Below are 22,324 nucleotides of genomic sequence, written 5' to 3'. Positions count from 1 at the left end.
GTTCATTTGCAGCAATACACCCTTAAAGGGCAGCTACAGTGTCACAACTGCTACTTCGTGCTTGTTGTCATCAATGGAAAACTAAATTTAGTTAAGAAGTCGTCGGGGATAAAAAACGTTTATTAGCGTCCTTCTTCCCTTACTTTTGGCTAAGACTATACAGAACTAACATGTACGTTTGCGGGCCGTCATCACAAAACTCGAAGTGTTCCTAATTCTCAGTTTCTACGTCTTCCCTTATTATATGGAAACTATATTTGTTTTAGGGTATGCCTCGAAGAAGAACATTAACGACTGGAAAACGAAGAGCTGGAGTGGCAATTTTTGCATAGACAAAATAATACTAATAATGTGGACGTTGATAATGACAATCGTATAGTAGTTCTGAATGATGCATTTAAATGTGCACTGAAATTAATTCCAAATAATTTTGAGAGTTATAATTGCCTGTTGATATATTTGCAATCCAGACTTTGTAACGAAAATCATCACTCATCTGAGGTTACTTTTCGCGATATGGCTGCATTCACATTGCGTTGTTATAAGTTAAGATGCCGTCGTTAATGCAAAATTCATTTCTCAGGGCACTGTGTCAATGACTCATTCCAAATATTCAAAAAATTAAAGAAAAATCAAAGAATTATTTCAAGAATACTCGTAATTACACTACAGCATTTGCTATGGTCAGTTCTGACGCTAAAAATGCACAGTTTTATGTGGGGTGTACTAATAAGCGATAGATGATGTTGTACATCACAGATCAGGTCCACTGACTCAGTTGGTCGAATTTCGACTACAGATGATACGAGTAAACATAAATATTCAGAAGGAAAATTTAATAAACAAATCTCAATTCACTACGCAGAAATTTGCACTTACAGTATTTTGTAAATGTAAGTAACTCCCATCGACTGTTGTTCATAAGGCTGCTGTCCGTTACTTTAGATGATAGCTGTGGAAATATTTCCCAAAATATGACCTATATATATATGTGGGTTCTTCTGCATCTTTATTACAAGCGTATGTTTCAGAAAAGCTAGTATAGTCAACTATCATTTACAGAAGCTTTGTAGTCCCTTTGCTGGTTAGGAATGAAGCTTCAGCGTCATAGGACATGTGTTTGAAAAAAAAAAAAATGGCTTCATTCAGCGACATTTCAAAACATGAAATAAGATGTGTCCTTTAAGGGTCCATTCTCCTCCGTAAGCCTATAAGCCTAACCTGATTAGAACTACGATAGAGTTTGGTATGCCAAAGAAATTGGTCATGGACACATTACATATCTGGCATATGCAGACGACATTGCACTATTAGCATGCGCACAAGAAGATCTGAAAAGAAGTAGCCAGACCTTGGAGTTATTGGCAGCAATGATCAGTCTACGAATTAGCTCTGAAAAGACTGAGTATAGGAGCATAGGAAGGAAGATCTAAATCTCTCAAGATTTAATTGTCAACCACACCAGGTACAGGGCGGCGCACGAAATGTGTTACCATTTTGTTTTTGAATATAAACTTTATTGTCAATACAATCTGAAAGGAACATATACTACAATGAAGAGCCGTCCATGGAGATTTGTTCTAACTCAGCACATGCTCAATATGTCCACCATTTCGTTTCCTAACTTCCTTCAAATGAACGCTGAAGTTAGTGATTACCCTACGGCACATGTCTTCCGTAATTTCACTGCAAGCTTGAAGAATAAGTCTTCTGAGCTCCGTTAAATCACGTGGACGTTTCGGGAAAATTTTTTCCTTTAGGCACCCCCAAAGAAAAAAGTCACATGGATTGAGGCCTGGACTACTGGGGGGGGCAAATTTTGTCAGTCATTGAAGCGACCTGGAAACCTGAGTGAAATGATCCGCATGTCGAAATGCTCGTGTAAAAACTCCATCACAGTGTTTGCAGTATGTGGCCTTGCTCCATCTTGCATGAACCACTGCGTGTTGAAGGGCAAGGCAGTAGCAAGAATCTGCGGAGTGAAGCTATTGGGAAGCATGCTCAAATAACGCTCACTGTTCACAGTTTCTTCGAAGAAAAAGGGTCCAGTAAGTCCGTGACTGGAAACTGCTGCCCACGCTGTAATCTTCGGAGCATAATGTTGTCGTTCATGAAGCACTTGTGGGTTTTCAGTGGCCCAAAAGCGTACATTTTGTTTGTTAACCACACTGTCTAAATGAAAATGCGCCTCGTCTGAAAACCAAACGTTGTTGAGAGTTTCTTCCCTATCCTCCGCCCACTGAGCAAACAGTAGACTCTGCTGCTTGCGTTCTTCAGTGAGCTTCTGTGCACAGGTCACCTTGTATGGGTACATATGGAGGTCACTTTTAAGAATGAATTGAACGGAGCGTCTGGATATTCCCAGTTGCACTACTGTCTTTCTACACGATTTCCCGGGACTTCTCTGTACAGCAACTCGTACCGCTTCAATATTCTCCGGCGAACCAACAGGCTTAGGCCGAGGTCGCTTCGCGTCCAATATTGTTCCTTCCTGTACAAATTTATCGTACAACCTGTGGATGGTCTTCTTGCAAGGGACCCATCGTGTGTTAAACTGTTGTTGAAAACGCCTCTGCGTCACAACAACGCATTTCGTTTCATGAAAAAGTAACATAATTGCCGATAGTTGCTGTGCCGTCAGTCTTCCATTGTCAGCCATTGCTGCTTACTAGTCTCCTAGCGGCAGTATCGTGAATTACACGTCATTTCGTAACTCATTTGTTTTTCCAAGCTCTGCTGGTACTGCTGTAGAGATCCCAGCGGGATATCTAATGTGCCTCGTAAATTGTGAAAGAAACAATTGCTAACATATTTCGTGCCCCACCCTGTATAAACATGTGTAAGAGTTCAAATATCTTAGATCAATTTTTAGAGAAGTAACATCAACTGAAGCAGAGGTAAAAGCACGACTGCAGGCGGTAAACAGATGCTATCACCCTCTAGACACTATATTAAAATGTAGAGGTATCTCTCAACAACTAACGCTACGATTGTATAAGGCATTAATAATTCCAATAGTACTTTATGGTTCCCAAACCTGGACCACTCGAAAACAAGAACTTAACCGACTGCTTACATATGAAAGGAAGGTCCTCAGGAAAATATTTGGACCGTTCCGAGATCAGACTACTGGAGAATTGAGAAGACGCCATAACACAGAATTAGAAGAGCTGTACAAGGAGCCTAACATCTTGGGAGTAATGAGAAGCAAAAGACTGCAATGGGATGGCTAGTTAGAATGGAAGTAACAAGGTGCCAATTGCAATGGACTGCATCCCGTGAGGCATGAGACCTGTGGGAAGACCTAGAAAGAGGTGGATCGATGGAGTGAGGGGAGACTTGTTCCAGCTGGAAGTCACGGAAAACTGGAGACAGGTAGGTGAAGATAGAGACAGATGGAGAGCTCTAACTGTTGTGGGACGAGTTCCACTGGGCCTGAATGAATGAATGAATATAAGCCTATAAAATAAGCGATTTTTACAATTTGTTTGTTTTGGAAAATCCGATGATGCAGTCGATGTAAATCTCTTTGCATGTTATGTATTCGACATTTTCCGATTTTTTAAAAATGGTTCAAATGGCTCTGAGCACTACGGGACTTAACATCAATGGTCATCAGTCCCCTAGAACTTAGAACTACTTAAACCTAACTAACCTAAGGACATCACACAACACCCAGTCATCACGGGGCAGAGAAAATCCCTGACCCCGCCGGGAATCGAACCCGGGCGTGGGAAGCGAGAACGCTACCGCACGACCACGAGCTGCGGACCCCGATTTTTTAAGGAAATTCAGTCACAACTGCAACCATCATCCCAGGAGTTTAAGTTGCCTTTTTAAGAATGAGGTGCCTCGATGACGGAAATCCTGTTGCCTGAAATCGACAAATAAATGTTATTAATCTATAGAATATTGTTAACGCAGTAATAGCAATTTTTTTTAAATTTGAAAAAAAAAATGAAACGGCAGACGTTTGAAGCAAAGACAGCGTGTTTCTGGTTACGATTTTTGAAATAACTAATGAATAAATTATAATAAAAATGTTAATCTGCTACTCCTTGCGGACATACTCGAGGAGTAATGCAGACATATTTCAGATATACACTGTTCCTCAAGCTGACGAAATGGACTGCGGGAGCACTAATAAAGATTCTGAAATTCGGTTGCTTTACTACTCGGACATGTCTGTTAGAAATTATAGGCTATTTATTTATTTTAATTTATTCATTAGTTATTGCAAAAACGTGACAAAGAACACATCACAAAACCACATTTTTGTTTCAAACGTCCACCACTTGAATGTTTTTTCATATTTCAAAAAGCCTTGCTATTACTCCACGCGCAATACCCTATACATAAAGAAAAGTGTCTGTTTTTTGATTTCAGATAAGATTTGCAGACTGAGGACTTCCATCACTCACACATATCATTTTATACACAGCAACTTTAACTCCTCTGATGGGGGGCTTAATGGTTGACAGAATCTCTTTAAAAAAATCAATAAATGTGTCCCAAGAAGCAATAAATACTGTGCAAATAGAATTTGGTTGATTGCATCATTAGTTTTTCCAAAAAAATTCGTAAAAGTAGCTTATTTTATAGGATGAGTGAAGAGAATGAACCGTTAAGGTGCCTCGTGCATACTGTGTAAGTCAGTGGCCGGCCGCGGTGGTCTAGCGGTTCTGGCGTTGCAGTCCGGAACCGCGGGACTGCTACGGTCGCAGGTTCGAATCCTGCCTCGGGCATGGGTGTGTGTGATGTCCTTAGGTTAGTTAGGTTTAAGTAGTTCTAAGTTCTAGGGGACTTATGACCTAAGATGTTGAGTCCCATAGTGCTCAGAGCCATTTTTTTTGTTTGTAAGTCAGTGTTTATTTTTTTTCCAGTCCATGTATCATCACTGCCAGCAAGTGGTTTCCATTTATCGCACAAGTCCGTGAAGTTTACTAAGCGTTGTCCTCCAGGAGACAGGGGAACAGCCTATAAAGAAGAGCACAGTGCTTCCTATCAGTCTGTCCAAAGGAACAGGCCAGGCGCTGGAGTGACAGCAGACGTTGTGAAACACAGGAAATGTATTCGCAACTGCGAATGTGAACAGCCATCAGCTGTATAATGGAATGACAACAATGAAAATTCGTGCAGGGCCGGGACTCGGATACGGATTTCCCGCTTATAGCGAGCGGTCGTCTTACCAATAGGCTACCCGAACTCGACTGACGGCCAGAATCAAACTTCCATATGTCGTCAACCATCTGTCTAGCATCGTAATTCGGAATAACACAGTACTACAATATCGCATTTATCTGCCGACACCGGGCAAGCGGCATTCAAGTAAAATGTCTCGCCTGTACGGAAATATACCATACACAATGGATATAAGAGTACAGGTTTTAGAGACATTTTTTGGAATATACGCACCAAGTTCCTTACAGTGAGCTTTAAAATATTTATACTCATATCATGAAAAAAGCAAAATTTTGCAAGAACATCTGCTTGCTAGTGCTGTATGATATTTAAAAAAATGAAAATTATTTTTGTGATACCAAGATACAATAAGTCGTAGCACCCACGCATTAAGTGCCATCTGGTGGTCTTCTCTTCTTAAGATTTTTGTCGATTGATTGTAATCAGTTTACACTTGTGTGTCATGGCATTAAGGATGACGAGATACTGTGTGTCTGTATTGTACAGATTCATTCCGCTTATAGTTATTGATAAGGGGATACATCGTCGCCTCATAAAACACCCATAAGGGACTAAGTGCTAGGCCTTGGAGGAGGGAGAAATTCATTCACCTTTTATTGCACAGAAATAATAAATTAAAATAACAATTATGATGAAACATGTTTGCCAAATGGGTGGTTACCAGATACCTAAACAGGCACAAGTTTGCTCTTGAGACAATAATTCTGATGTAGATACAATCAGTAAAAGCAACAAATTAGGATTAAATAACAACTCCCTGAACAGCTTGTCGCTACAGTGATTACTAGATACACATCAGACGGAAACAGCCGATTTAGGCTAATGCAATTTTCGTATGATTATTGTACCATTACTATCAGTAAAATGATAGTGATCAATCCGTACAGATCAAACGGCAGAAGCCAATTTACGCTAAACCAAATTTCTTGGGATTATAGTAGTGCGATTACAACAAAATGCTTTCAGTATTAAATATCTCGAGGACTACATTGAAGACAAACAGTGACAAAATTGACTTATAGACAGTAATGCTTGGTAAATGCATTCGCAACTAAATAAATGGAGTAAGCAACTTTAAACATTTGATGAAGTTTCTTCTGGTAAACCTTCCTGGATGTAAGGTCGTGGTCCACGAAACTTTGAAGCTACTAACGTTTCGTCCAGAGCTCCGCTGGACATCTTCAGAGGGGTGTTTCTCCTCCGGTGAGTCTTGCCGACTGACGGGTCGGACGTCTGAGAGCGACTTATATATAATTTAACCAATGGCGAAAGAAAGACTCTGAGAGATTTAAATGCAGATGAAGACATAGTGATTGTTCCTGGTGATAAAGGGAATGCTACTGTCGTTTTAAATACAGAAGATTATCAAAGCAAAGTTTTGAATCTTTTAACGTCAGGACAATACAAAAAACTTAAGAAAGATCCTACAGCCAGCGTACTATGGAAAACAAATAATCTGATAAAATCGGCGACTTCTATTCAAAAAGAAGAAAAAAGAGCTTTATTGAAGACTGAAGCTATGTGTCCTAGACTCTATGGCCTACCCAAGGTACATAAGAGGGACCTTCCTCTGAGACCGATTGTTAGTGCTATCAATTCTCCTACGTATGAAGTAGCAAGATATCTAGCAACTCGTTTACAACCATTTATTGGAAAAACTGGCTCATATATAAAGGACTCACGTCATTTTATAGAGAAAATTGAAAGTTTAATTCTGACTCCTGAAGATATTTTAGTAAGTTTTGATGTAGTATCTTTATTTACTATGATTCCAGTTAACGAAGTTATGGATTTTATAACGGATATTTTTCCAGAAGATCTGACTACTCTTTTCAGACATTGTCTTACTTCCAGTCAGTTCCAGTGGAATAATGAATTTTATGAGCAACTTAATGGCGTAGCAATGGGTAACCCATTGGGTCCTGCAGTAGCTAATTTCTACATGGAGAAATTTGAACAGTCAGCCTTGGAAAAAGCAGATAAGAAACCATCTAGCTGGTATCGGTATGTAGACGATGCATTTGTGGTCTGGCCACATGGTAGAGAAGCCTTAGACGAATTTTTTGATTACCTTAATAACGTAAATCCAAGAATCCAGTTTACCATGGAGAGAGAAAATGACAACAAAATACCGTTTTTGGATGTTTTAGTTATGAGACAGACAGATGGAAGAATGAAACAACAGATTTTTAGAAAAATAACGCACACAGACACATACTTACATAAAAACTCTAACCACCATCCAGAACAAAAGAGAGGTGTGATTAAAAGTCTCGTTGACAGAGCCAGACGGATTTGCACGCCGGAGTATCTAGACGCCAAACTAAAACATCTGAAGCACGCTTTTGAGAAAAATGGCTACTCAAAGAAAGAAGTAAGCAGAATTCTGCACCCAAACAACAAAAAGCCTAAGGAAAAGCCCGAAAACCGATGGAAGAATACAGTCTCTCTCCCTTTTATAAAGAAAGTAACGGATCAGATTGGAAAGATTTTAAGTAAATGATATTAGACCTGTTTTTAGACAAACAAAGAAAATTTGTTATGTTCTCCGGTCTGTAAAAGATAAACGTGCTCCTCCGTCAGCCAGTGGCGTATATAAAATTCCGTGTACATGTGGTAAAGCTTATATTGGAACAACAAAAAGAAGCGTAAATATACGGTTAAAAGAACACAGAAGTCTTTGCCGATTAGGAAAAACAGATAAATCGGCTGTAGCAGAACACGCTTTTCAGTCAGGAAATCATCAAGTGAAGATTTCCGAAACAAAAATTTTATCTACGACTACGAACTATTACCCACGGCTTTGTAGAGAAGCAATTGAAATATATAAACATAGGGATAATTTAAATAGGAAAGAAGAGACCATGAAACTTAGTGATATTTGGACAGTAGCACTACAGAATTGCTAGACAGTTTTATCCGTGACGAGATTACGATCGATAGTTAAGTTTTATCTCTGACAAAGATTATCTCTGCATATCACGTGTAACTCTGGCCACTCCCACTTTCTACGATATATACGTCCCTCTCAGACGTCCGACCCGTCAGTCGGCAAGACTCACCGGAGGAGAAACACCCCTCTGAAGATTCCAGCGCAGCTCTGGACGAAACGTTAGGAGCTGAAAAGTTTCATGGACCACGACCTTACATCCCGGAAGGTTTACCAGAAGATATGTCATCCGGTAGTGAAAGCCTTCATGCTACGATTTCATGAAGTCTTTTAAAGATATTTTATTCAATTCATTATCGTTATCGGTGTTATTAATATTGTCCTTAGGATTTAAAATATGATCAATTAATTTTTGTTTATTAAGCTTGGCATAATTGTTCAAATTATCTGTTTACAAATTGTTTAAAGTTCTTTTATAGTTTTATATTTCAGTTCTCTCTTCTTTATTTCTTTCTTCAAATCTTTCTTATTAAAATAATCAATAAATTCCATCACGTCTTGTGCAGTCCGATTTGAATAACCGTTTTCTTTACCATAATTTTCTAAATCTCTATAACTTAATCCATACTTTCCTCCACTACAATTTTCCAAGTTTTCAAGTAACTCAACTTTGTTCACTTTGTTTTGGTTGTATTTATATAGAATGAAATTTGATTTTTATTTCATTGAAAAGTTTATGGTTAAAACGTACATTTAGGTTTTTTAATTCAAATTTTAATCGATGGTGTAGATTGCTAAGGTTTAACAGATCTTATTTACGTTAGACTGTTGTTTTTAAAATAAATCCGAATTCGGTATTTTTGGTATAGGGAAAGAATAAAATTTATTAGACTTGTAAATTTTTTAGCGAGAAAGTGAAAATTTGTTTTTTCTTGGTATAGGCAAATGAGGTATGATGGTTCTCATTTATAAAGAATGAAACTGATTAGATTTCTAAATTTTTAAATGAGAAAATAAGATTTCGATTTTTTCTATCCAGCAAATGAAATTTTGTTGGGAACTACTGCTAATTAGATTCTTGGTTTTTATCCTGGAATTTTTAATCCAATATGGTCTTTGGCCCAGAATCAGCATAAATATACAACAGCAACAAATCCACAAAACGGACTGCGTTCACTATACTTGTCCATTCTCTTCTAGAATATTTCTGTGCTGCATGGCATCCTTAACAGATTGATTTGACAGAGGACATCAAAGAACTCAAAGAAGGGCAGTTTGTTTAGTGCTATTACGAAATAGTGGACGAAAGGATACGCGAGTTGGTGTCCCAATCATTAAGACGTTCTTCGTTGAGGTGAGATCTTCTCACGAAATTTCAATCACTGACTTTCTTCTTCGGGTGTAAAATATTTGGCACCCACCTACGAACGAAGAAATTATCATCGTAATGAAACAACGCAAATCAGAACTCACAAGGAAAGATTGAAGGGTAGAGAGTAGAGCAATAGAGAAATATTGTAAAGGGATTCGATAAACCTTCTACCAGGCACTAGAGCGTCAGTTGCAGAGCAGTCGTGCAGATATGTATATGCCGATTTACACTGATCAGCCAGAACACTATGACCACCTAAAGTATAGCCAGTATGTCCAGCTTTGGCACGGATGACAGCGGCGAAACGTCATGGCATGGAAGCTACAAGGCCTTGGTAGGTTGCTGGAGGGAGTTGGCACCTCATTCACATTCGGAAGTCAGCTAATTCCCGTAAATTACGAGGAGAGTGCGACTCTGACGCCACTTTGAGTCTCATCCCAGATATGTTCAACAGCGTTAAGGTCTAGCGAGCTGTGGGGCCAGCACATCAATTGGAATTCGCCACTGTGTTCCTCGAACCACTCCATCACACTCTTGACCTTGTAAAATAGCGCATTATCTTGTTGAAAACAGTCAGTGCCACCGAGAAACGTGACTGTCATGAACGCGAGTACGTGGTCTGCAGCCAGTGTACGATACTCCTTAACCGACGTGGTGCCTTGCACAAGCTTATGTAGTCCCATGGACGCCCACGTTGTTCCCGAGAGCATAATGGAAGCTCCGCCAGCTTGCCTCTCTCCTGCAGTACAGGTGTCAAGGAGCTGTTTCCCTGGAAGACGACGGATTTGCACCCTCCCATCGGCATGACGCAGAAGACATCGGGATTAATCGGACCATGCAAGGCTCTGTCACTGTGCCATCGTCCATTGCCGATGGTCACGTGCCCATTTCAGTCGTAGCTGCCGAGGTCGCTGTGTTGACACTGGCAAATTCATGGGGGTCGGCTGCAGAAGTCCATCGTTAGGAGTGTTCGGTGCACTGTGTGTTCAGACACACTTGTACTCTGCCCAGCATTAAAGTCTGATGTTAGTTTCGCTACAGTTCGTGTCTGATCTGTTTTACCAGTCCACCTACCCGCGAAGTAAGACGTATTTAATAAGGATTTGCCACACAGCGCCTGGACGAGTTTTTATCTTGCTCTAGCCACGTTTTGAGGACACTATCCACGGAATTCCTCGAATACCCGACAAATCGTCCATTTCCTGGGCCAATACAATGGCTCATCGGTCAGACTAAAATAGATCGCTCGACTTCCCATTCTACACACGGACACCATGCTCGCTGATGCTACATGCATCGTGCGTGTGTCTGATTAACAGTCTTTCCTCGCCAGGTGATGCTACTGTCGCCTGGACGGGTTTATATCGATAGTACGTGGCTGGTCATAATGTTTTGGTTGATCGGTGTCTAGGTTTTGCTGACAGACAAAAGCAAAGCGAAACAGATACTTTACATCAAGACTGTATCGTTCGCTGAACTGAAGCTAGCGTTAAGGTGATTACCGCCTGTCACCTTTGCTACAAAGCCTATCGTCAAAGCTGACAGTGATTACTGGCAACACACTGCGTCGTCTACCTATTTATCACTTGCAACGAGCTCATTACGAACGTCCTTCCTCCAAAGTACATCAGTTTGAAGTTTTCACACTTGAGCATGTTCCAGAAACGAAAGATACCTTCTGGTTTCGTTTCCAGTTTACGACACGATCATCTCAGCAGGAGCACCTGGTCAGATAAGATAGCGGTCTGGTTTGGGGGGGGGGGGGGGGGTGGAAGGGGGCAGGGCATAAGCTCCTCCGTTTCTAGTATTTTTATAAAGAATAGATGTGGAATTTAAGTGGGGAGGCCAGACAGTAACTTGAACACTACCCTCTCGAATATGATCCCATTACCACATCGCTGCACCACCTTACTTGGTACGGTATTCTAATGTAAATAAAAAGTGTTAATAAAAAGAAAAATACTGAAGAAACATACAGCGTGTATGAAGCAACGGCAAGAATTATTTGAATATGTTCGAGGTATGTCAGAAGATGACACATGAACGATTCCATGGCAGGGTTTACAAAATGGGAGTTTTTTTTAAGCAATGGCGGAAAAAGAATATTAGAGGCGTTATTGAATTATTTCAATGATATGGATTTATGTTTCCAGAATAATGTATAGAGAGAGCTGATGATGATGTTAAAGATTATTTCTTTTGCCACTTACTTGTGTTCTAGTGGTTATTTCTTGTTCTGCCAAGATCCGCTATCAATGGTCAAATAGTGAAACACATACCCTCCTTATACCGTCAATGTTTGTTAAAAATATGCTAAATGACTCAAAAAATTAATCTTTTGCCTAGTGAATGAACCCTAATTCATTGCATGCACTAAGTGATGCATAATGCAAAATGACATTACATGTGGCTCCTGCTAAGGTCACTTTCCATACTTTAAACTGAGAAATCATTGTGTCCTCTTCTATCTAAAATTCTCGCAATTATTTGATACTATAATTTGAACTTATATCATTTGTGTATTATAATTACCCAAAAGACTCTATCACATTAGCAAGTTATCTGAGTTGAAAAGTCTCCAGAATGTTAACCAGAAATGTATCATACCGCCCATTCGTTATTAGAGGAAATTTAGTTGACTTAGTCACATCTCAACAAAGTATTCCAAAATATAAGTAACTTGACTTCCTCATGCTGATTAACTCCAACGATAATGGCATATCTTTGCAAAACAGATTGCTGAATTTAACTATAACATTTATTTTACAGAATCTTCATTAAGAAACTTGTTAATTCCTAACAATATTGAGAAAATGGACTTTAACTGAATGTGTATGGATGTGAAATTGGTTTACTCAAACTTCTCAATCACAAAATGGCCGATTGTCATACAACCATTATCTAACTATCATTTTGATCAGTGACTGACGACATTAGATCAAAGACACACACTTTCATACGCAGCGCAGCACCAGGGCTCAACCAAGTCACCTGCTCGTTGGCGTGCAGGGACTTCCCACGTTAAAAATATTAGCATGGAGCTGTGTCACTTTACCGTTTCCTGCTGTCTGCAAGACGCTAGGTTTGGTGCGCCACTGAAAGTGCTCCATCTCCGCCGCTGCAGTGCCGCTAAACCAGGTGAGACTCAGCCAATTTCAATGTAGCCACTTGCACCGTGGACTTGCGTGCCCGCTTTCAAATAAGAAATCGGGATCGCGCCCCTGGACTCGATATTCCTACCTCGTGTGTGCACAGTGTGACACAACGTCATTGGCGTTGAACTCACTATCAGTTACACACACGATGTACAAACTATGGGGTTCCCACAGGAATAAAACCACTAGTATCAAAATAACAGAAATCCCCCTCTAAAGGCACTCACGACCTCGAGCTATGCATGGGAGCACTTGTTCCACACACGTAGCCTCCAGTAGTCATAACGGCATCTCCGGGGCATCGCAAACGGCTTTTCCTTATACCGACTTCCTGATTACTACTGTCCTAAGAATCTCTGCCTTTTACCGTCTATTCGTCCGCCCCAGTAGCTGAGTGGTCAGCGTGACGGATTGCCGTCCTCTGGGCCCGGGTTCGATTCCCGGCTGGGTCGGAGATTTTCTCCGCTCAGGGACTGGGTGTTGTGTTGTGTTCATCATCATTTCATCCCCATCCGGCGTGCAGGTCGCCCAATGTGGCGCCGAATGTAATAAGACCTGCGATATGGCGGCCGGACCTGCCCCGCGAGGGGCCTCCCGGCCAATGACGCCAAACGCTCATTTCCATTACCGTCTATTCGATATCTCCCTGCCACCTCAGTGAACGTACGAACAGCTGTATTAGGAGTTTGATGACATTGACGTCACAAACTCTGCATCAGTGGCTCATTTGCATTCGTTCGACGTTTCAGCCTCTCATCCACGCTCTGGCTTCCGGATGTCAATGCACCAGGCCCGAGGCAACACAGCGGTTTGCAGCCGTCTCCATGCTTTTTTGCCCCCAGCGAGTTTAGCTGTCCTGCTTTCTCGCCCAGCCAGCTCCTCGCACAGCAGGTTGGAACAAGGCATTTCAGGTCCCTGGTTATCGTACACCTTCTAGCCGACTATGCATTATACTCAGGTCTCTCTGCAAAGCGGCTGCCACAGTATTTCTGTTTCCCTCCACGGCAGGCAATACAAGCTTAGTCTCCGTCCACACAACTCATATGCTAGGAAATTCAGACTCTGCCACCGCCAGTTAGTATAAGGTATAGAGAGAAGAAGTTAGTATACAGTTGCCGATCGAATACGAGCATACTCACTGCTGCAATTACAGCCCGATGGATAATGAATTAATAAGATCGCTGCATGAGCAAATTTAAAAAAAAAGTATAAAAGAAACACGAAAGTTAGCTGACAAAAAGTATGACAGCTTTCATTATTCTCCCCTTGTGTAGCAGATGAGCCACTGAAAAATATTTGTGGGGCAGCTACAGGCAAGATTTTAGCCACCTCGTCGACATTCAATCAATCAAGATCAAGGACATATTACTCTTCAAATTGTTACCCACGCCACCTTTGTTTCTACCAATTGTACTGATGTGATTGGATTACATTAGAAACACTGCGAGTATAGAAGTGCTCGAGATGATCTGACTAGCTGCCTAATATATTGGCCAATAGGAATTCAGCATTTCCCGCGGGTTTCAGTAGGGCTTTGTGTATCAATCCAGCTAGTCGCTCGGGAGCCGACGTCTCGTATGCAGCTATGTTAAAACGCACTGATCAAATTTGTACCAAAATGAAGAAAAAAACTAGCTCGTTTGATCAGTTGTCGTTGACGAAAAGCGAACATTTTGTGAAAGTTTGAGCTTAGTAAGTGGTTTATTTTAGGAGATATTCGCGAGTGAATATTTCATGTCGTACATAAACTCCGCGTGGCGTGTTTCGTGTACATTACGAGACATTATGGCGAGCACTTCTTTAGATGAAGCCTACTGAACGACTCAATGTGTTAACTTGCAAGCAGTCGTGCGTCAGCGACTGTTTAAGACTTCCAAAGTATCGTCTCGGACTAAATACCCTTTGGCTACTTTCGGGTGTGAAGCTGTAACAGAGACGGTCAGTAACATTCCATAATTGATGTCGGGATATTGAATACGGGCCTGATAACCGTTTTCCGTGTTTTAAACACAATAAACCAACTTAAAGGAAATTTTGTACATTTTTTCGAAAGAGTCATGCAAAAATATCGAACGTTCAATAGTTTAACTAACTTGCAGCTTCTGCCCTTGGACTGGAGCTATGTGGCCTTTGCTTGGTAGATATTTAGTAAAATTTTCGTCAACGCTGTTTTTGTCAACTAAACCAGTATCCAGCCCTCAGAGGCTCAGAATTAGTTGCTGAGTATGGGCTAGGGGACCCCAGGATTCCTGAGCTGGGACCAGGTACGCGCCGCCAGCCCTCTGTCACCGTAAGATCTGGGCGTGCTTCAGCGACCAAAACTGGGGAACCTGCCCCGAACCTCTGTTGTAGAAGGCTTTCCTATGCATGTGGGACTCTAGGTGGAATTTATTTCCTTAGATGCCGAGAAGTTTCTCGTCCACCTCCCAGCGGAATGGATGGGCCGCTGATAGGCACTAACATCCAATCAAATAAGAGGGCTCGAGTAGCCAGTCCTCGGGACTCAGAGATATTAAAGAACTCAAGTAGGTTGAGTAACAGAACGAATGCTGCTCGCCAGAGTGTATTTTTATCGGTTAAACGGAAAAAGGGGAGTTTTCAGAAAATGTCACCTTTTTACATACAAAAGGGTTTAGAGGGGATTGCAGGTACTTTAAAATAATTAAAAGAGCTACGAAATGGGACACTGTTGGTGGAAACATCAGGTTCCCAACAAGTAACAAACCTGCAGAAGCCCAAAACCCTTGGTGATTATGTCACTGAGACTGAGCTCCACGCCATATTAAACTGCAGTAAAGCTGTTGTGAGGATGGCGATAAGCCGAAACTGGTCATAAAGTGTAAAGTAATCTTTGTGATCAAGACGGACTTGTGAAAATAAAAGTGCCGAAAATAAAATGATGGCGGACTCATATACAGACTTCATGTCTTCAATTGGAATGTTGTTGTGGCCTGCAGAGACATGGTGGACATCCACAAAGAAGACCTGGAAGCTGAATGAGCCCAAGAATATTGTGAAGAGGGCGGAAGGCGATCTGATTAACTTCGACTCGTTCAACCTCACTTTTAATAGCACAAAACTCCCAGAACATATTTTTTTCGCTTAACTGTACGTCCCTATGTCCCCAGTCCCATGTCCTGTATTAAATGGCAGTGGTTTGGGCACACATCATTAGGATGTATGAGAGAAGCCATTTGTGACAAATGTGGGTAGTCTGGCCAAGACGGAGTCAGATGTTCATCTCCTTCAGTGTGTTGAATTGCTTTGGGACTCACCCTGTCAGGATTAGGGACTGCTGCGTTTTCCTTCAAGAACGGAAAATACAGGAGATAGACACTGCACGACGGATCCCCATAGGTGGGGCCAAGAAGAACATGCTCCCCCAACTTTCGCTACCTCCTTTGCGTCAGTTGTTAAACAGCCAGTACAGAAAACTAATGTTGCTACACAAACGGAGGCACCTAGTGTTAGCACTAGTACCTGCGTTTGTCAGTGTACTAGTACGGCTGCAGTTTCTTTACCACTACACATCCTCCAGAAATATAGGAAAAGTCTTTGGTTGCTAATGTTGTGCTGCTCCCTGCTCCCCCTAAGGTTCAGTCTGGTCCGGCGTCTAGTGCAGCCAGTATCGCTGTCCTGGTTCTGGCTAGAAGTCTACCCAGGCAAAAAGTCAAATGCCAATCGACCCACATAAACATAGTCGGGAACTAAACAGTCCGACGATGTCGACGTCATACTATCTGACGTCTCTCTTGACTCTTTGGTACAGCTAATGGAGCTTGATGTCAGCTGGCGGAAGGACAGGGTGAAACTGTAACCGCCGTGATAGATGGCTCTCATATTACAGTGGAATGTTAATGGATTGAGGACCCATGTAGAGGAACTGAAATTGATAGTGCAGACTGCCCCCTATTTCTACGCTAACAAGAAACATTTAGAAGCCACTGAAAATCATGTGCTATGGGGCTATACCCTTCACCAAAAGGATGACTTCACTGGGGAGGGAGCCAAGAGAGGGGTTTGTGTGTTTGTCAGTAACACACATCATTCCTCTGCTCTCCCCTGGCTACAAGCATTTGCTGCCGAAATTCATGAGAGTTGGAGGATCACAGTTTGCTCGCTGTATCTATCTCCAACAGGCGCAATAGACTATGAGGCTCTTAAGGTCTTGTGGAACAACTATCGCGACCATTTCTCCTACTGAGAGACTTCAATGCCCATCATGTCTTGTGGGTCTCGACCTCTACTTGCCCTCGGGGTCGGGTTTTGGAGAGCCTCATGACGTCTCCTCGACACAGGTACTCGCACTCATTTCTGCACTGCTACTGGGTCATTCTCAGCCATCGACCACTTTTTCTGCCCTCCTGACCTCGCAGATTCTGTTCAGTTGCAGGTCATTGACGAGCTTCATTCCAGTGACCACTTCCCATTCCTCATTCACCTACTCCATGGGGCCTCATCTGAAGTAAAGTCACCAACATGGATGACCAGCCGTTCTGACTGGACACTGTTCAGCCAGCTGGCTGTGTTTGAACATGGCAACAGCGTCCATGAAAGGATGCACAACATCACACGAGTGACGCATTATGCGGCTGACGTAGCCATCCCAACGTCCTCAGGTCATCTTAAGAGGTGACCTATCCAGGACGGGCGTGTGGATCGTCGACGATTTAAATGCCGCCCTTCAGCAAACAACCTCGTAGCCTTTCGAGTCGCCCTGACCAAGGCTCGACGCCTCATCAAGGAGAGCAAGAAATGGTCATGGCAAGCATTCCTGGAGCCCATCAACCGTACCACTTGTTCTACAAATCTATGGAAAGCCACCAGGAGGATTTAGGGTAAAATCATTGGTTCAAATGGCTCTGAGCACTATGGGACTTAACTTCTGAGGTTATCAGTCCCCTAGAACTTAGAACTAGTTAATCCTAACTAACCTAAGGACATCACACACAGCCATGCGCGGTTCGAGACTGTAGCGCCTAGAACCCTCGGCCACTCCGGCCGGTTGGTAAAAGCATTCGCTTACCAATAGCAGCTGTACTGAAACAGAGATGTCTCCAAACTGCTCCCAGAGACCTCGCTCGGACGCTAGTAGAGAATTTAGCATAAACTACTGCCAATGTCAGCCAGGATGTGGCGTTTCGTTGCTACCGTGCAATGGCAGAAAGAAGAAAATTTTACTTTAGACGCAACGATTCCGGGACTTACAACTACCCTCTCTCCATGTGGGAGGTGGAATCATCCCGGCCGAGCGGTTCTAGGCGCTCAGTCCGAAACCGCGTGACTGCTACGGTCGCAGGTTCGAATCCTGCCTCAGGCATGGATGTGTGTGATGTCCTTAGGTTAGTTAGTTAGGTTTAAGTAGGTCTAAGTTCTAGGGGACTGATGACCACAGATGTTAAGTCCCATAGTGCTCAGAGCCATTTGAACCATTTGTTTGAATCATCTCGGTCTTAGACTAGTGATACTTCCCCCAGACACGACCAAATCCGCATGTTTAGACATTTTCCCACAACGTCAAAAGGAATCCTCGTTGTATGTTTTAATCTCGTATGGTAGACAGGTACGCATGGAATGTTGGGCCAGGTGTACGGGAGGAAAGCCGTGAGCAGAAAATGTGTTTACGAATAGTTTAAACGCTTCCGTGAAGGAGCCACATTGAGGTCGACCATCGACAAGAAGAACCCTAGAAAAGATCGAGAAAGTGCGACGAAAGCTAGCACAAGATCGGCGACGGACTCTCAGACTTTGGAGGAATTGTGCATTAGCAAGGACACGGTGCACACCATCGTCCGCGATGATTTGGGTAAGCAGAAGATCTGCTCCCAATTTGTGCCGCATAAGCTCACAGGCATGCAAAAAGCAAAACAGATGGAAACTTCTGGTAATTTCATTTTCATATGTGACCAGGATCCATTTCCTTCTGAACACCGTCGTCATGGGAGATGGGACCTGGTGCTACCGTTCGATCCGGAATCGAAAAGGCAAACGATGTCATGGTGTTCATCGACTTCCCCGCGACCAAAAATAGCCGTCTGCAAAAATCCAAAGTGATAACACGGTTGATTGCCTTCCTCGATAACAACGTCATTAACCACAAGGAATATGTTCCTGCAGGTCCAACCATTAATGGTGCATTTTAGCGGTCCGCTTTCAACCGACTGCTACAGCGTATCCGGCGGGTTCTGCCAGAGTTGCGCAGGAGTAGAAAATGAATGTTGCTCCATCAGATACGTGTGCGCCATTTCCTGACGCAAAAGATGGTAATTGTTCTTGAACACCCTCTGTAATCCCTGATCAGGCTCCTGAGGGCTTCTTCCAGTTTCTCCGCTTGAAGGTGGCCATGAAAGGTGAAAGGTCAACGTTGTGTGGACGTGAATACCATCAAAGGTCGTGTGACAGCCCTTCTGTGATCGAGTCCACTGGAGGCCTTTGAATGTAGTCTCAAAAGTGTGTTTTAGCAGTTGGCGACTGTTTTGAAGAGCAATAAAGAACATTTGTTTGTATCTTTTGTTTTATTTGTTGTCTGATAGCATTCACCCAACTCTTTGGACACATCACGTATGACGTTCACGAGCCCTTAGAAATTCAAGCACATACGCGTTCATATGCGAATCGATGCGTTATATAGTACTTTAAAAACTTACGGTACTGCTTCTTTTGTCCGTTTGAAAGTCTATACGATTTGACCAGAACCGTTTCCCCTGTGCAACATTCACGTTCCCTTAGCTTCTTATATTCTCGCTGCTTCCCCTTTCTTACAGCTTCCCGAATTTTAAGTAGTGTCACTTCGATTATTTGTCGGTGCGGAATCCATCTCCTGCGAGGAAAATCTACCAGCTCTCGCACATTCCCTGGCGGTTCTCTATTCTTCAACATAGTTACTGGTGCCAAGAGAGTCGAACCATGCGGGAGTTCGTTCACAACATTTTGGGAATCTCGCAGCATCCCATTTCTTGCTCTGTGCTGTTGGTGACAGTAAATGCCTCATAAATTGCCAATGTCTTTCATACATCGTCGCGAGCTGTTAGAATTCGGTTGTTGTGCAGATATGTAAATAGGTACCAACCTCTGTCACTCCAGAGTCGTCTCTCACCGTTGAGAACTAAATTGAGCTGAAATGGTTTCGTTGCGTCGGGAAGTCGTTGGTCAGGGCTTTGGAAACAGTGTCTACAGTGTTCGTTGTAAGGGTGTAAACGTAGAAGATTTCGATGTCAACTCAACGACTACCAAAATATAGCGTAATCCTCAGCGAGTGACGTTGGGTAGAGGGGGTTGGGAAGTCCCAGTAAGTCCGCTGCCGCCGTGTGTTGCAATTTCTTCATTTTTCCATTTCCTTGACACGGCGCAAGTCCTTCAGTTTAAGGAAGCATTTCAGTGGTCCGAACTCAAACAGATGTACCAAATTAAATTACTGACTAACTCGTTTTGTATGCACATATCGCACACCATGGTGGTTACGTTTCCCTGTGGAACAAGAACCCGTTCCTCGGACAGACAGAACATCCGCACATGGCATTACTGGTGGTTACGCGAACGCTCCTTCAGTTGCTGTAATTCTGAATCTTTATCCTGCTCTCTTCTTATATCTTGCAAGGATGCCCGTAATGAAAATTCGAACGCTACTCCTCACAAGCAGAATAGAATAAAGTGGCTATCCTCGACATCCTCAACTTTTGCAACTTCTCTAGCAATTAGTGAATGCGAAAGGGCATCCGCAATCACTATCGTTTTTCCAGGAACACGTATGATGCTGAAGTCGAACTGCTGCAAGAACAGAACCAAGTGTGTCAGCATGTCGAGGTGTAATTTTGCCAAGAACAAAAATTCGGCTTGGTGGTCTCTACAGACTTGGGCCTTGTTTTGGAGCAGTAAATAATTGCATTTTATGAAAGAAGAAAAGGTTGTCAAGGCCTCCAACTCGGTTACTGAATCACTACATTCACATTTTGTGTGCGCATGATTCCCAAATGATGTCGTCTTACCACTAACGTCCTTTCTTCCATAACTTCCTGAAATATGACCATGGTTATACAACTCTTAGTTGCGTCAATCGACATGCGTAAGTCATCTGATAAATGTGGGTGTCTAGAATAGATGTTCCGCAAGGGCCTGTTTTAGTGCCTTGAATTCATGCTCAACAGCATCGTCCCGTGCCCACAGTGTCTTCTTCTGATTACGGCACTTAGCCTTGGTACTGCATTCCCCTTTGTGTAAATAAGTCTTTTGTAGGAATTTACGACTATAAAGAATTCTCTGAAATCCTTTCTGGTCAGTGGTCTCATAAATTCCGCTATTGTTTCTAGTTTTTCTTGGTTGGGTGCAATCCCTCTTGCAGAGATCACATGTCCAAGAAATTCCACTTTCCCCATTCCAAAACGAAATTTCTAGAGGTCAGCTGTGACACCATGTCTCCTAAATACAGCGTGAAGTTCCCCTAAAACCCTCCTGTGTTCTTACCAACCTGCCTTTGCCATCAGGACATCACGATTATAGAACATGATGTCGTTCCTTAGCTACTCTGTTAAAAATCCGTCCATTCTCCGAATGAATGCTGCCGACAATACAATGACGAATCTCACACTTCGTGGTCTCTAGATTATTGCAGGTATCGCTCTTGTCTCCAGACTCTAAGCTCGAATTCCGATTGCGGCTGTCTTCTGAAAACATGCAGATCTTGATAAACCTCACTGGAACTTGCACCCATATTTTCTAATCAATGAATTAAATGTGGGTAATTTCATCCTTCTGTAATGTCACTATACCACACAGCAAATCCAATATCGCATTATAGTCATTGAGGATTTCAGTCCCAATAATCATATCAGTTGCCAGTCTAGGCACAATAAGAAAATTTCCCACCAGCAGGTGTCCTTGATAAGATATTTCTAACCTCACCTGTTCGTCCACTGCAGTTACTGTTTCTGCACGGCGTGGCCGAGCGGTTCTAGGCACTACAGTCCGGAGCCACGCGACCGCTACTGTCGCAGGTTCGAATCCTGCCACGGGCATGGATGTGTGTGACGTCCTTAGGTTAGTTAGGTTTAAGTAGTTCTAAGTTCTAGGGGACTCATGACCATAGCAGTTAAGTCCCATAGTGCTTAGAGCTTTTTCAACCATTTTGTTTCTGCAATTTCCCCCTTTTTTCTTATATTCTTCATCGAGAGTTCTGTCCAGTCCGGTTGTCCTTTGTATTAGTCATACGTCTGTTACAAAACTGTGGATATTTCACTCCCACTGTCAAGTACTGCTTGAAGTTCATTTCCTCCTATGGTTACAATTATGAGCAGACGCACAGTCGTGTGATTACCTAACGACATTAATGAGGCTATCTCTGTGCTCTTCCTGTATTCAAGTCAAGTCCCTGGCGCTGGTTAAAGCATTCTTCCACCCCTCTTACTGGATTTGGATCCTTCATCTCAATCTTCTCAGCTCAGTTTTCGTTGCCATTTCCTCCACTGTTGATAGATTCAAAACTGAAATTGTTGTTAAACCTGGGTCCTTGGTTCACCCGCCCGTCATTTTGCTGCCCATTACGATCGTTTAGTCTTCCATTCCAACCTCTGTTATAAGATTCCTAAGCATTCCAGTTTCCATTCTAGTCGTCTTGCCGCTCCCCATTATTGCATCCAACATTTCCCAGCTGTGAACTGTTTCTGTGTGGCGTTGCATTTCCAACATACCCAGTCCTATTGTAATTATTAT

This window comes from Schistocerca americana, chromosome 5 (genome assembly GCF_021461395.2).
Source record: "Schistocerca americana isolate TAMUIC-IGC-003095 chromosome 5, iqSchAmer2.1, whole genome shotgun sequence".
Classification (NCBI taxonomy): domain Eukaryota; kingdom Metazoa; phylum Arthropoda; class Insecta; order Orthoptera; family Acrididae; genus Schistocerca; species Schistocerca americana.
This window is presented reverse-complemented; position numbering follows the sequence as displayed.